This window comes from Ambystoma mexicanum, chromosome 8 (assembly GCF_040938575.1).
Source record: "Ambystoma mexicanum isolate Mex_15411 chromosome 8, UKY_AmexF1_1, whole genome shotgun sequence".
In the NCBI taxonomy this organism is placed as follows: Eukaryota; Metazoa; Chordata; class Amphibia; order Caudata; family Ambystomatidae; genus Ambystoma; species Ambystoma mexicanum.
Window position 1 is genome coordinate 1,076,270,814 of NC_090929.1, and position 17,285 is coordinate 1,076,288,098.

General features: G+C 46.4%; 1 long non-coding RNA gene across 1 annotated transcript in view; it reads left to right on the top strand.

The window, feature by feature from the left end:
- LOC138472745 (uncharacterized) overlaps positions 1-16,566 on the top strand; it is a 410,520-nt gene extending 393,954 nt beyond the window's left edge. Inside the window, exon 5 of the long non-coding RNA XR_011268671.1 lies at positions 15,124-16,566. This is a non-coding gene — a long non-coding RNA (uncharacterized lncRNA). The remainder of the gene's footprint in view (positions 1-15,123) is intronic.
- Positions 16,567-17,285: the final 719 nt, after the last annotated feature.

Consider the following 17,285-nt stretch of genomic DNA (forward strand, 5'->3'; position numbering starts at 1 on the left):
TCCCTATATGGCCTGGCAGAGCCTTCTTTGCCAAACTCAGATCCATGGCAGTGACATTTCTCTGGAACGGTAAGACAGCGAGGATAAGCTGGACAAAAATGACAGAACCCTATTCTTCGGGAGGTATATCAGCCCCTGATTTTGAGCTTTACTATTATGTGGCCCAGGCTCAATTTGCTAAATATTGGTACAATGACGAGTACAGCACACCCCATGCATGGATAGAAGAATATACTACACATCCCACAAACATACAATCAGTCATTTTTGATCCACACTATAGAGACACGTGTGAATACAATCCAGTTAGTTGCACAGTCAGCGCATGGGAAGCTATATACAAAAGGCTTAGACTTGAGGCCCCCTATAACCCTGAGATACCTCTGTGGAACCTTCCGGGAAATCCTCCTACATATAACACGAGCATACAGGAATCCTGGGACCCTAACTGTGAAATGAAGCGTGGTGACATGTTTGTCAATGGCACTTTTTCAGACCTGGGTCTGTTGCTGAGGGCGCTGGGAGATGGTCCACTGAAAACGCTACAATATTACCGTATTGGATCTGCATTTCAAAAAAGGTGGCCCCTCTTCCCGAACGAACCTCCACCACATCCATGTATACAACTGGTGACAGCTAAAAATGGCCTGGGAATCTCTAGGCTATACACTGAAGTCCAGACCCACACCCCCACAGCGAATCAGATAAGGGAGCGGTGGGAGGCAGACTTACAAGTTCCCATCGAAGAGAAGAAATGGGCCAGATAATGTTCACTAACTAAGAAGATCTTAACTCTGGCCTGAGGTTGATCCAATTTTTAAAATTTTAAATAGATTACATTACACGCCGGCCAGGATTGCTAAATTCGCACCGGATGCCTTGGATGCCTGCCCCAAATGCAATGCTCCTCAGGCCGGTTCCTTTCATATGTACTGGGACTGTCCGGTGGTTGGGGGCTTCTGGAGGGCAGTAGCAGAAATGTTGGAAGAAATAACTCAGGTTCCCCCCTATTTGACCCCCCAGAAATATCTGTTTGGGGACATAGGCAAGCACTCGGAAAAAATCAGGAGACTATTCAACATTTCATGTGCGCTTGCCAACAAATTTATTTTATTGAAATGGAAAAGCGCTCTGCCACCCAGCATGAACCAATTCCTACAAGAATTGACACATGTCAATGAGTCAGAGGAGCAGTTTGTTTTGACCCAACCTCCGACGTGCAGACCCAAAGACTTTTGGGGCCCGTTTAGAGTTTACCTGTGCAATATGATTACTGATGATGACCTGTCACCATAATATTGTTTTGTTAAACTGCATTGAACCAATTTATTCCTGTTGTATCTGTGAATTGAACTGTGCAATGGTGCTGTTGGCCTTTTTGTTACCACTAATAAAAAAGAGTTTTTAAAGCTAAAGCCTGCATTCTAAACTTGCTGATTTGTGAGGGAGCTGGAAACAGTAGGAAGAACAAAGAGAAGCATGGAATGGAGGTTCCTACTGAGGCGATATTAACTGAGATGGTGGGCCGACCCTGCGTTAACGGCTGCCACCCAAGTTAAGGGTCAGAGTGAAGTGAGGGTCCTTTAACAAGGGCACCGGTTCAGTTACCGACAGGGGCGGCTTGCGCACAGGTTAATATCGCCATTAGCACCCATGTAGTTGACTACACGGGTGCTAATGGTGTTATAAAAAAAAAAAGAAACGCACCTTTGTTGTGCTGCTCGGCGCCGCGCCATGCTGCTATCAGTGTAGTACATTTTCCATGTTGATGATTGTAATGTCATCAACATTGAAAAGGGTCTTTGCTGATAGCAGCACTGCGTGGCTCCAGGCTGTGCAACAAAGAAGACACTGTTGGCACCCCATGGAGTTCCCTAAATGGGTGTTAAGGCGTGATGGGAGAGACTGGGAAGGGACGGGTGCACCGGCTGCCAAGGCAGCTCAGATTGCGTGATTGTACCATACAGTACAGCTTACGTTCCGAGCCTCCTGATTGGCCAGCGCCCCCTCCAACGGTTCTAATTGTGGTTAGAACCTGCATTCCACACTGTCTCAATATTTAAAGAGAAGAAAATATTCTCTAATTGTATTTTAACTACCTGTACTGTTGTCTGTTCTTTACAAGAAACATGATTTTCTTGAAATATTCCACTGGCCAGGTGATGTGATGATTCCCGTGATCTCATCACTTCTCCCCAGAGGGAAGCCCTTACGTATGAGGCTAGGGAGGTGAAGCCGATATCCTATAGTCCCCTGAGCGGTGGTAAAAAGCAAGAGGACCGGGGGGGCATGGCCAACTTGGGATGCCGACGGATGCCTCCTCAGTGATCTATGCTCCCTTCCGGCCCCTGAATCCCCCTCCCAATAAAATTGGCAGCCCCAACGATGAATTCTAGGGGCATATGAGCACACAGGGCACCTACTGGGCGAGTTTGCAGCGTTGAGGCGCCCAACAACTGGAGCTGTGACAGACTCTGTGGCGCAGGCCCCTCTCAAGATGGCGGCCAGAGGCCCGGGGTGCTCTGGAGCAGAGCATCGGGAGCCTTGAACGAGCTCCGCTGGCATCTGCCTGACACAAACCGCGTGGGATGCCACTGGAGAAGAGCAGAACCATGTGCCCCCCTGGTTTGGCGAAATCGACTGGAAACGGCGCTCCGGTACCCCCCCTCCTCCAGCACCGTCGGCAGGATGAACGGCAGCAGGGAGGAGGAGGCCAGAACAGCAGCGATGGTGGCTGTGAGCAGCGCTGCACCCGCACAAGTAAGGAGGCAGCGGGTGGGCTGGGGGTGCTGAGAGTGCAGCAGGAGGTAGTGGAAGGCCAGGCTCACTCCCGAGTATGGGGCCACCCCAGCCCGTTATCAGAGCGCTGCGGCGGCCCCCTGGAAGGAGGAGGGGACGCGCAGGGCCCTCCGGATCTTATGTCTTGAGCACAATAGGGAGCAAACTAAATCAGCCGCATGAATAGCAAACGAAAAGCAGCAAGTACAGTGAGCATACACCCCGGAGCAGCGATATCCCACAGGACTTACACAGGGGGCTGCCCTTGAAGAGCCCAATGATGATAAGCTGAGCTACTGAGGCCGTCACCAAACACCCAGCCCAATGCACTAGAACCCCCACAGGGGTGGAATGGATCACTTAAGGCCCTGAGATCCAGACACACTATCTTGGCAGCCCTTCCCCACTGGCAGAACAGGAATTTTCAGGATTGCAAGACTGGGGAGGAGAGGAACCAAGCAGCAAACATAAGCAGGACAGGGTGCCCCCGACGAACGGTGGCCCACAAATTGCGCTGTCCGACAGCTGCAGGCTTCTACAGCACCAGTCAGTGGACGGCCTATCGCATGACTCTACATAATAGGAGAATGGCGAACCCAGCAGTACTGGAGGCACCCACGAGGCAATAAAGGGTGGACACCTGAGACAGCAAGAAGTCGCACAGCTGAATGCAATGACAGACCCGAAGTTAAAGGGGGCTGCTGATTCAAGGCAGGTACTAACGAGTGAGGGTACTAATTAAGGCAAAGGCACTGTCACCTGTCACACAGATCACCATATCCAAAGAAACCGCGAAACCGAAGGGAGCTGTGTCTGGTGACATTAAAGCCCCGATGCAGACCGCAGAGGCTCACAAGCGTAGCCAACAGCAGGCAACTGCGCAGATACATTCTCCGCTGCCAGAAGGCTCCCACGAACCTGTGGATCCTCCGATAAGGAAATCTGACCTGCTGGCAATGCTACAAGAGCTAAACGAATATATCAAATACAGTGCCTCCGGCCTAGCCAAGTCCATCGCGGATCTCAACAGAGGTGTCATGGCGGTGGAAAAAAAGAGTTGATGAGATGGAGATGGCGGTGGCGGAACAAGGGCAGGAGCACGATGAACTTACCAGAAGAGTGCTAGAATTAGAACAATAGATGGACCGAGTCCAAACCAAACAGGAAGACGCAGTAAACCGTTCCAGGCGCAATATTCTACAAATCCGAGGGATCCCGAAATCGGTGGCGGATTCCGACCTGCAGCAATATGTAGTAGACCTGTTCCGGCAGATCCTGGGGATGGCAGAGGAAAGAGAGATTGTACTAGACAGCACACTTAGGGTATAATCCACATTCCAATTTAGCAAAAACCTGACTCTGGATGTGCTGACCCAGGAACACCTCTTCCAATTAAAGGAGGACATTATGCGAGCGGCGCGGGAAAGAGAACCGATAAACTTCCAAACCGCATCCATCCAGCTTTACCAAGACCTGGCCCAGGCCACCCATACAAAGAGAAATCACCGGAGGATAGTCACAGATTGGCTTAGAACCAGGAATGTGCGATATTGGTGGCCGTTCCCGGCGTGGCTCTGCTTTGAGTGTAAGGGGCAGCGATATACAATAACAAAGGAGGACGATATGGATGACCTCATGAGGGAGGACGATGGAGCAGTGAACAAAGACAGAACCCCGTCTGCAAGCAAGGAAGGAGAGGTCAGACCAGAGAGGGAGCGATGAAGACCAGCGCGGCCGAAAGGCAGTTACAAAGCATCTAAGTCTGTCGATCCCACATGAGAGCCAGCCACAGATGGAGTAATCAGAAGGTTATTCCTCAAAGATAGAGAGGGTTAACGTGAAATTATGAGTGGGGAGACGCTAAGCCTGGTGAGATATGGTATAGTTGGGCTCTGAATACTTATAGTGTAAGCTGCAATGGGAAAACAAACAAAAGAGAAAGAAAAGGGGAAGGTATTAACCCTGAAAGACATGAATGGAGGGGGGGCAAGCTCAGATCCCAAAATTCCTGGGGGGTACACAAGGACCCAGTGATCCACTGTGGTAACCATGGTGGAAGTTACTGTTAAAGATCAGTTGGGGAGTTAGGGGCGGGACAAAGGAACGTAACAATTTGGTTGAAGGCATGCACGACTCTGGCGACACTCACAGGGGGGCGCACAGGCTCTACAGCGGGTTGAAAGACTCTCATCTGCATCTCAGTTATGGCTGACTTAACGTTTGTGACACTAAATGCCCAAGGGCTTAACTCCCCAATTAAAAGGAAATCTATTATGAGGAGGCTCATGGACCTCTGGGCCTCAGTGGTGTGGTTACAGGAAACACACTTGCTTCCTGAAGTCGAACACAGATTAAGACATGGAGCCTTCCCCATGCAATACCGGGCATCGAGCAGGACTAAAAAGAGGGGAGTGGGCATATTGGTAGCCAAAGGAATTCGGTTTGAGAAACAATTTGTAAAAAGAGACCCAGAGGGCCGATACCTGGTACTGGGAGGGACACTGATGGACCAACTGGTCACCTTGGGGGCCATTTATGCCCCCAATGACAAACAAGACCAGTTTATGTTAGGGCTGTTGCCCAAGATCGCAGAATGGGGGGTAGGGCAGATCTTGATAGGGGGCAATTTCAGTGGTGTAATGGACGCCTCGATGGATAAAACCCTCCCAGCCACCCCTAATGACAGCACATACAGACTAGCCCTAGCCCGATTCCTCCGAGAACTACACCTGATCGAAACCTGGCGGTTCTTTCACCCCCAGGAAAAAGCAAATTCTCATTACTCTGCCGCGCATAGAGGTTTCTTGCGGATCGACATGGTGCTAATCTCAGACACCATGGTCCCGCAAGTCACAGGAATAGATATAGGGGTGCGTTGCTTGACCGACCATGCAGCGGTCTCCTTGACGGTGGAATCCATCACTCCACTTCCGCAAACCCGGAAGCCATGGCGTCGAAACAAAATAATTTTGAAAGACCTGGCTCTGAGGGCAGACATAGAACAGACCCTAAGAAATTACTTTCAAGAAAACACCACACATGGGGTCGACTGGGGAACCATCTGGGGCGATAGCAAAGCAGTGGTAAGGGGCGAGTTCATTGTGCATACTGCACACTTGGTCCAGAGGAAAGGGAGGGTGAGGCAGGAACTGGAAGCTGAAACAAGGGTCGCAGAGACACACTATGAGAACAAAGGGTCACAGAGGACATGGCAGGAACACAAAAAAGCCAGGGCGGCCCTAGAGGCACCTGGCAGACGAATCTGCACAGCTCCTCCTACGAACCAAACAGCCCTATTATATAAAAGGGGACAAAGCCAATCGATTTCTTGCAGCCAAACTAAGAAAACTGAAAACCAGGAACTGCATCACTCAACTCAGACACCAGGGAGGCAACTTAATGAGGGGGGAAAAGGAGATAAGGAAGATTATGTACTCGTACTATACATGAAACCTGAGGGGGGACGGACTAGACGGGGAGGCACAAGAAGCGTTTCTGAGACAGGTGGCGCTACCACAAATCACAGAATCAGATAGGCAAATGCTAGATTCCTACCAGCAAGTCATAGAGGTAAAGGAGGAACACTTTTGGAAACAACTAAAGCCACACTATGGTACTATGGTACTCGATAAGGCTCTGTGGGGAAAAGGGATACAAATATGGGGAGGCCCCCTCACGCCAGTGGCATACAACTCTGATTTCACGCCGGGGCTGCAGCTTGAGTTTTGTACACATTGGGGAGTTGGGCAACCCCTGACGTTGGGGGACTTGTACACGGAGGCGACACCCTTGACATTCGAAGGATGCAGGGATAAATTCCAAATCCCAGAGAGGGAACGATTTTGCTACACCCAAGTCAGACATTGGATCACAAACACCAAAACGCCGTAAGGGAAAACCCGGGACCCAGTATGCCTAGAACTCACCATGAAGGAGTGGACTGCGGAGAAAGGGGTGTCAAGACTCTATAGGCTGATGAGTGGAGCGGACCCTGAAGAGAGCCTACTGCACATGCAGAAATGGGAGCTAAATGTAGGGGAACCAATACCTGGGGAGGTATGGAGTCAAATATGGCGACCGGCCACAAAAGGCTCCAAATGTGCCTCAAGCAAAGAGGCGGTGTATAAAATGCACTTGAGGTGGTATATGATGCCGCAGCGGATGCTTTCCATTAACCCAAAATACCCCCCAACATGCTGGAGAGGCTGCGGGCTACTCTGGGACTTAATCCATGTATGACAGGCTTGCCCAACGGCAGAGACATATTGGAAAGAAATTTTAAGTCGTATCAAGGAGGTGGTGGGTGTACAACTGCCCTTTGACCCAATGGTAATCCTGCTGGTAAAGGCGGTAGAGGGAAGGTACGCAAACACTGGGAATAAAGCGGCCCTCATCGCCCAAATGTTGAGTTCAGCCAGAATCAATCTAGCACAAGCATGGAAAAACAAACCGGGGTCGGTAGTGGCCAGATGGTGGGTGAGACTATGGGGAGTGATGGCCATGGAAAAGGTAACGTCATTGGCATATGGATCGCTTACGAAATACCAGAACACATGGTCCTCATTCCACGAGTTTATGGAAGATAGGGAACAAATGTACTTTAAACCTTATTCCCTCCGCAAGATTTTCCATCCTGTGAATGTTGTTCTTTAAAAAAACGAATTGGTCCACAACCGCACTTCTTCGCACTGAACAGTGTTGTGTCGTCTTAATCAAATACCGGGCATTACATGGCCAATGGGGGTTGTGGGGCGGGAGGAATGGTGTTATAACAGTTGAACTCATGAGTACTTATGTAACAGAACTGAGGCATGACCGGAGAATAATGATGAAAACGTGGCATAATGCCTTCCATGTGTATGTCTGTAACCTGTGCTCTTGAGAAATATATATATTTTTTTAAAAGCAGGAGGACCTCATAGGGAGAGACTCCTGTGATGGGGATAAGGACTCTCCTCCTGTGAAAGACCTCCTAAATCCTTGTATCCAGAAGCAATGGTCCTGTTTACTCCTTCTCCCTCCCAACCTGAAAATACTACTGTGTGTTATTGTGAAGTCTCTACTATTGCATCTGCAAGATCAGATAGGACTGAGATGAAGAAGAACCAAAGAAGCATACAGAACAACAGTAGAAAGGATTAACCAAGAACTGTGACAAGGCGGACACTAGGAGGCATGAAGATAACTTCAAAGGCTTTGACAACAAACATTGACGCTATGCTGGGGCGGGCCCAGTGGTATAAAGTTAAGACAGAGCAAGGACTAAGGGTGTTCAGAGCAGGAATAGTAGCAAGGGAAGCTGATGTCCGTCCTGCAGGGCATAGGAAATTCAAACCTGCACTGCTCGATGCGTCAAGAGACAGTCTGTCTCTGAAGAAGAGGCCGAAAGGAATTGTGCAAGCTGGAGGGAACCCGACTCGCTGCAGAAGCAGGAAGAATCCAGCGGCGGCGTGGCCTCTCTGAGATGGACTGTTCGGCCCATAAAACACACAGAGACCGCCACAGCAACAGCTCTGCAGAGCCATACAGACCAGAGAGGTGTAAAGCAGGAAGACGGGCATGCAGAACCAACAGAGACCTGAGATTCCAGGAAGAACCGGTAGCACTTCCCAATGAACATACAGGTAACAGGAGTTGCGGGAAAGCCGGGTGGGGTCCAGAGAGCCAAAAGAACCAGTGATCTCCCTCATCACAGTAGTGATACCCAAAGAACCAAGAGTCAAGTATTCTTCAGTAGTGATCTCCCTCGTCACAGTAGTGATACTCAGAAAACCAAGAGCCAAGTATTCCTCTAGAGTAATCTCCCTCGTCACAGTGGGGAACCCAACATATGTGTAAGATACCAAAAGGACCAAGAACTGCCAGGGAGTAATCTCCTCAATAGTCTATTTTATTTTATTTATTGGTTATTTACAATCTGCCTATACAGCAAAGGGTGTTTCAAGGCGCAAAAAGACAAAAGAGGAGGGGTGAGGGGGGGCAGGGATGAAGAAAAACAGAAATGGTTCTACAAGGCCTTGTTTCATTTGGATCTTGTAAGTGCAGTAAAAGTAGTGACTGGGGAGAGGGGGGAGTGCTGTTCAGGGTGGGAAAGTGCAGGGGTAGACTGGCCAAGGAGGACCTGGTGCCCTGTAAGACTCGGAAGGAACCACACAGCCAGTCAAGAGAGGCAAAGGGGGACATTAGCATCGGAGGGGAGAGGGAAGGGGGAAGAGAAAAGGAGGGTTTTGAGAAGCTTCCGGGACTTGAGGAGATCTGACCCAAGTCTCAGAGGGGCAGGGAAGCAATTCCAGTTGGGAGGCAATCGCGGAGGAGAGATCTACCCCCACTCCCAGCTTGGAAAAAACAACTGATCTGCAGAGAGTTGGAGATAAAAGACTGAAGGGCTTCAGCAGGGAGGTATTTAGGGAGAGAGATTTGGATGTAGCAAGGTCTCATGCCCCAGGAAGCCTTGTGGATGATGCAGAGGGTTTTGAACTTGATCCTCTCAGCAACCGGGAGCCAGTGGAGAGATTTTAGGGCTGAAGAGGTGCGGTCCCTGTGCTTGAGGCAAAGGATACGTTTTGCAATCCTATTCTGGATTATTTGAAAGCGCGAAGGTAGGATATGCAAATTCCTAAATATTTCAAAATGTGTAGTTACTGAATTAGAAAAGCACCTTGTAAGTAATCTCTTTGGACTCCATTACCAATTTTCAATAAATCCGTATAAGATTCCTTTTTTAAGAGCACAATTCTGTGTTTGTAGTTCATTTCTTCATGAGCAAAAAAGATTCCTCGACTATAATTTGACGACCTCTTTGGTCATACACTTTCATACTCCAAATTGTTCATAATTGCCTTAGATTTCTGCATCAGCTCTACACGTGTTTCACCACCCTTGGGTGGATCTTTAGGAGGATTTATAAATTCATTTGTAAAGCAAATAATATGATCTGTCAGATAAAACAAATTAAGAGAAACGATGGAATTGTAAGTTTCCCATGGCACCATTCAGACAAAAAACATTTGTAGCCTCTCATTATTATATAGTGCTTTGAGCAATAGATGTTATTGTAACCCACCTATCTTAATGGTAACGACGCTCACTAGGGACCCAAATGACATTTTCAGAATCCTTTGAAAAGCTTTATTCGGGTTGAACGTTAGCAAAATTAGCACCATAAACAATGTATACAAGAAAAATAAGGATACGATTGATAAATGGAGTTAAATCACACACACTATGACAGTTGAACAATAAGAACAATGTGATATGATTTAAAAAAAAAAAAACTCTGGGTTAGTACCTCCTCATAAGTGGTCCTCTATGAGGAGAGCAAGCTCGCAGTCTCACGAGGATACCCAACATATGTCATACATTACCCAATAATCTGCTTCTTAAGAGCCAAGCACGATGCACATATCTGGCTGTAGAGAAGATAACTTTCCAGTCCAATGTAGCATAGCCTCTCATGTATTTCTTGTGCTCAGCTCCAGAAGGATGGGTCTTAAATACCTATGTCTTATAGGGAGTAGGGCAGGGCAAATTAAAATAAATTGCAGTAGAGTTTCATTACATACTCTACAGAGCGGACAGGCACCCGACTTGGAGACGGACCATAGACGAGTGTAGTATGTTGTATATAGGAACCCTAATCTAAAACAAATATAAAGTGAACGCTCGTAGGGTGGATGAATCTCATCCAAAATCTGCTTAAAGTTCCCCATCATGTTAATGGGTAAGAATTCCGGACCATTCTTCAAGGCACGGTTCAAGGACTCCAATTTAGCCCTAGCCATGCTCTTGACCTTTGCTTTCAGGTCGACTTTGGAGGCGTCAGCATTCTGTCGGGTTGGTCCAAAGGGATCCTGCATTCAACCCAGTCAACAGGTTTTTCACATGCCTCACCCACCCACACTTAGCTGCACCCTCCAACATAAGAAAGTCTCGAAGTGCGTCTCTATAGGGGAGCAGGCCAGGAGTGGACCAGAGTTTTACCCAAAACAGTGCTGGCTTTAGGGCAATCTGTGTGGCTAACGGCCATGTTTGCAGGTCCAGATGAATTGGTGAGGTTGGGGCATTTTTTGGTAATAACTTCAATTTCTTTAGGAACAGATAAACCTCTTGTGGGAGTGTAGCCCCATATCTCAGCGCCATACAGCGCTGCATGTAAGTCTTGCTTATCAAACAATAGCATAGCCAGAGAGATTGCCCGACTTCCATAGCTCTGAAAAAATGAAGAAATGGCCCCACTGTATTTGGATAGGTTAACCTTAGCTTTCAACAAATGGTCAGCTCATCCTCCTGTTTCATTAAATCTAATTCCCAAAGAATCGAAATACCTAACCTGCTCCAATTCGTGATCTTCTATTTCAACTTTCAGCTTGCAGGACTTAGTAAACGGTGGCTTAAAAACTATTACCGTTGTTTTGCTGACGTTTAACTCCAGCCCAAGTTCCTTGCATTGCCTCAAAAAGATGGCAAGCGCTAATTTAAGGCCCTTCGGGGATGTAGCAAGTATTGCTGCGTCGTCAGCAGAAAATAAGGTAGGCCACCTCATAGAAGCAATTCTAGGTGCATCCAAAGCTCCCTGCTCCAGAGCATCCACGATTTCCTGGATGTAAAGTTGGAAGAGGAACGGGGCCAGGACCCATCCTTGGTGAACCTCCCTGTTTACATCAAAGGGTTTGGTTTGTTCCCCTCCTCTCCCATAGCGGAATGAGGCTGATGTTTTGTCGTGAAGCCATTTGATTGAATCTACAAGTGGTTGTGGAACGTTTCTTTTCGCTAGGACCTGCCACAGGATTTGTCTGGGCACTGAGTCGAACACCATTTTTAGGTCGACAAAAACAACATATAACTTCATTTTAAGTAGCTTAGTGTATTTTTGGATGAGTAAAAACAATGGTTGACTGTTCCCCTACCCACTCTAAATCCCGCCTGCGCATTTGTGATGATGCTGGAATCATCCACCCACCAATACAATTTAATTTGCAAAGTTTTGCAGAAGGTTTTCCCAATACAGTCCAATAGAGATATAGGGCAGTAGTTCTCAGGCCACTCCTTGCCACTCTTTTTGTGTGCTGGAACAATTGTAGCCTCCCTTCAGGTACTAGGGACTGATTTGGTGCAAATAGCATGATTACAAACTCAGCACCGGAATCCAAATTGATGGTTCATCTCGGTAAAAGTCCAGTGGTATCAGGTCAGGCCCTGCGGACTTTCCCAATTTCTGAGTGCATAAGGCCTCCTCTACCTCCTTGTTGAAAATATACAGTACCCCTTTAATAGGAGTGACGTGTGGGTCTTTGCTTCCATCCCACTCTGCCGTCCAACCCCTCTCTGAATATAGATTAGAAAAGTGGCTCTGCCATGCATTGCCCGATATATAACAATTGAGGGACTGCTCGCCACTCAACTCACGGGAGGTAACCAGTTTTCAAAATCTAGGCATGTCTCTGCTCCATGACCTCAGACACATTTTTAGAATCCTGCAATCATACAATAGATGAAGTCTATCAGATCCAGTAACAATTTAAAATAAGGTAAGAATCTGAATTTAGGATTCACAGAATAGATTTGAACTATGAATCCTTTTAATTAATGAGGCTCGTTAGCAAGGGTATATACATTGAGACACTACATCTATTGTATGAGACGTTCTTCTTGTCTAAGCATATTTTGTAAATCAGACACTATTGCAAGATACTGTTGTTAAGTTAACCTAAGACTGAATTGTTTCACCAGGAGAAGGGAGTCGTTCTCCTGGTGGCTTGGATCAGAAGTTCATTGAACCCTTTTCTTCTAGGTTTATTTGTTAGTCGTAGGGATAGAGTAGTTGGCTTGGACAGAGGACGGTATATTGGTTTCTTTTGAATTACATCATGACAAGCATCCAAGTTATTCTGTGTTGAGGTAGGGTAAACCCCTATAGAAATGGGGAGACACAGGTTATTTTCTTTATTTGAATAAAAGCCAAAATGATACCATTGTGTCAGCCTTCTTAATCCATCACGCCACAGTAAGTGCATGCACAAGCAGCTACACAGAACAATGATAGGTGATACCTAGCTCTCTATAAAAATACCCTTCTTATTTTGAAAACGTATGATAAGCCTAAGATTGTTTGCTACAAAAAGAAGACAAGCCAACTTTAAACTAAAAGGATGCAGGCTTGATAGAGAGGAAGGCCCACCTGGGTTCTATAATCCCTTTAGATATAAAAGCATTGATGTAGGAGTTTACCCAGTATATGAGTGAGGATTGTGTGTGCAGCTTTTCCAGGGGTCTGACAGGACACCCTTCAATCAACAGTGCACTTGGTCGTTCTGACTGGGGGAGCTTCTAGGGCATTGGTTCTATTCTTTACTTTCAAAGGCTGGTTCTGATGGATTGTTTCTTGTGGATGGTTCTGTTTTATAAAGGTGCACAGATGAGAGCTGGTGGACGAAGTTCCAAGGCTTCAGCATTAATTGACCCTGAGCACAGGGTTATTTGTGTGTATGTATTAAATAATATAAACTATGTTTTAGTGCACTGGGTATTTGCAGCTGGGGCATCTGAGCTACAGAGCTAATTGATGATGTGCACAGAACGATTTTGTCTAGTGTTTAGTTCTCAGCTAGGGACTGCATATTGAAATGCACATGTTCTCGTGAGGATAGCTCAGGGGCAAAGTGCTTGCCTTGGAAGCAAGACGGCATGAAGCAACACAGGTTCGATCCCCGGGTCCTCGCTTAGAAATCTCTGGGTATTAAGCACGTTATAAATAATCTATCAAATCACATTGAGATTCTGACCATTGTGTGAATAGGGTGACCCAGGGAGCCTGGTGCTGAAACTAGCTACATCATGTGGTGCCCATGGGGGCCTGAGAATAACCCCAAGTCTACCTCACCTTCACCTGTGAGCTTGGCAGGAACTATGTTGCAAAGTAAGTATTGTCAAAATGGCCCCTTTAAGAAGGTTAAGTCTATTTGTAAGAAGGTTAAACTACAGAAAAACGCAAGAAGAATACAAGTGGAGACACCTATAATATAGGACAGAGATTACCGAAGGTGTGAACTCATGGTGGTGATTTCTTGCAAGCCCTGTGTCCAAACTAACTGATTTGTGACTGTAAACCCTTACCCAAAAAGGTCTGTCTGCTCATACCTTAGAGTATGGCTTCAAGAAGCTGGAGATCAGAATACTTGGGTTCCATCAATCATCGGACGTTCTCTCCAGGTACATGCAGACTCTGAAGATCCAAGATGGTGGACAGCCAAAAGAAACCTTAGTTCATGCAAAGGGATCAAGATTAGATTTGCAAACTGGTAGGAAAGGCCGCCTAGGAGAAAACAGGAGAATGAGAAGAATAAATAAACAGGGGAGAAGTAGTGGGGAAAGATCCACTAAGAAGGGGAGCAAAGCTACCTTAAAACCTGAGGTAGCAGGTAAGGCAATTGAAAGCAAATAATGAGGAAGATACCCAAGGAAGGGGACCCCCAAGCTGAAAGTTTTGAAAGAGGTTAAAGAAGGAGAAGGTCAGTAGAGAAACACAGACTGGTGAAGACATAGAGCGAAGGGTCCCTCGATACAGTCTGTCTGGCAAATCAGTGTGGTTGGGAGAAGGTTCGAGCACCCCACAGAGCATTTAGCATGTGCCAGGAGTTAAACACAGGAAAGGAGATCGTAGAGAGAAATGAGAGAAGAGAAAGTCCAGGAAAGGAGACTGGCACGAGGCACGCAGGAGGGTAGTGATGGGGAGGCCAGGAAGTGGCCAGTGAGTGCCTGATTCATAGGCGATAAGTCCTTCCCTCCAAGACTCTAGCTAATTTACTAAAAAGGACAGAAACCAGAAAGGCGGTCTTTGGTGTTCATAGCCGTGGTGGCCAGAAGCAATCCTTGAATCCTTCTCATCTGGAGTAAAAGGCACCTCCGCCAATAGGACTGGTGCAAAGGAGTGTTACAACCACCCTGGCTGCGAAAAGATACCCATCCTCCATGAATTGCCGGGCCAGTGAACCCAGACAATGAGACTATTTGATTCTAGAGTGACTTACTTGTTTCACCTGAGGCAAAGTCATCCCAAAATCACTTGGCCTGTATTCCAACCCAAGATGGAAATGCCCTATTTTTTGCCTGTGTTGAACCCTTTTGTACCGTTGGTTATAATAAAGCCCATTTTAAAATCATAATCGCCATCTCATTGATTTCCACTTGGCTTCGTGACACAGAACCTTTCTGGTCAACGGGCTGTGACACAATTGTTTGTTGTAGTTTTAGTGCATAGTTGATCATTTACATGCTTTGGTACTCTTCATAACAGCACATGAAAAATACATTTTGACATAACCGTTTTCCTTATTTTGTGATTCACAGATCATGCACCCAGAGACCTCTTGGATGAATCGATGGACTGGATCAGACTGCTGGACCTTCCTGCTATTGGAAAAATTCCTGTGTGGCAGCGCAGAGCATGGCAGGCCGTGGAATAACAAGCAATAGAAGGAAGCCATTGCGTGTACGTGTGCACGTACCTGCCCGTTATGGCTAATCAGACGTCTGCCTGAGGGTGGCTGCTGCCACTGAGCAGCTACCACAGGGGCCGCTGTTTGGAGGATCCACTCACAATGAGCAGATAAACTGACTGAGAGCTGAGAAAGAGACATGGATGGAAGTAACTGAACAATTAGGATGTCAGAGCTACAGGCTTGGACCACTGTCTAGAAGCATTATCCACAGCACACATGTATTAATATTCCACTGTGTACACATTTAAAGGGGGTCTTTCATTGCCAATGACTTCTCTGCAGATATACCTCACTCTGCATAGTCCTTTCTCCCTGAACATAAGGCAGAAACTCAAATTTGCTTTTTACATCCAACTATGTGTGATACTGATGGCAGAATTACCCTGGTGGAACACAACAACCCCACATCTCTCTGATATGTTTAATATCGTGAAAGTGAAGAATGGCCTTTCTTCCTACTGGATTTACTACATACGCAGATGTCATCTGGGAAGACCTACAATGATTTGTCTGAAGACAGGTTCCACAAAGGCGGTCTACACCTCCATCCTGTTACATCCCTCGAATGCCACCAATAAACCACTGATCATGTCTTATCAGCACAATTACAACAGCATACATCGAGAACCTAGGGACTTTGATGAGAAAAGTGCAAAATACTGTTGATTTTGACTGTGAGAGCTCTTTTCTCCTCATTCAGGCAGTGTGGAGCTGTGACTGACAAACACTGCAGCTATTAGGAGCGGAGGACAGTTTGATGGTGTTGTCATCTAATATTGCAAAATATTCTAATTGACAACTTGATGGAAAAACACAACTTAACAAGGACATTGTGGTGGTCACTTGATTTCTTTTACATAGAACGTCTATGAGCTATTGGTATTTTTCAATCTCTTTGGTGCCCTTTTTGTCTTTATATTTGTCAACATTTGAGTTGGGCTCTTGTGCATCAACGGTGGACTAGTCTTTGGGAATATTGGCAATATCAGCCCGGTGCAGCTGAAAGGGCAGTAGAGATGGAAACAAGTTGTGTCACATCTTAGGCCCTAATAACCTTGCACAGGCCCGCATCTGTCCCCAATTGCCCTGTTCTCATCTGGTGAGCGCCTAAGGTAATGGGCAAATGAAGAGTGATAGAGGCATCACTGAAACCAACCAGACGCCAACATGTTTTTCATCCATCGTCTGTTTATTTTGAACCCAACATGTTTGAAAGGAGCTAATAAAAATGTTAGCATATTTAGACATTGTTTTAGCATTGTAAAGAAAACCTCTATGAAGTAATAATCAAAGTGGCAATGAAGATGTGCAATATTTTTATATATACGTATTGTTTTTTCATTTTTTTTCCATGTATGCATGTTTGAACTCAGCTAGAGCTTAATTGCCAACATGTCTATTGAGCACATCATCGATGGTTTCTATCAATCCCAATATGCACATCATTGTCAGTTAACATTATGCCCAGTTGTCAAATTACTTTATGGCCTCTCAAAAGATGATTATATCGAATTGGCGCATCATGGCGAGTTTTCAGTATATCCACTTACCACATCATTAATAGTTCAAATTATGCATGCTTTGAACATACTTTCCAGTTTACATTAGGCTAACATCATGGCCGGTTTACAATATGGTCACTTAAACCGTCATTGTTCGGCCTTAACTACCCTCTCCTGGCATGTTTTACTTTTTGTTGTCAATACTCACCCCTAATAATTTAAGGCTTCAACGCTACATCCAGCAGAGACTCTGCTCCTAGGCCGTTTTATTGTCTTACAAGCTGGTTGGATCAGGCTGAAGAGCCAAGCCGAGGGGTACTCAGCTAGCATTCAAAAATACAGCTATGAGTGGGGACTTTGACAGTACTTCCCTGTGGGAAATTCTATATGTCTCACATACATTACTTGCCATAATGACCCTCTTTGTACTGGTCTCAATTCTAGAGCAGTGACTGGATTTGGACTGGATATAGCACCAGTGAAATGACTAAATAAGGCTGCGTTTAAC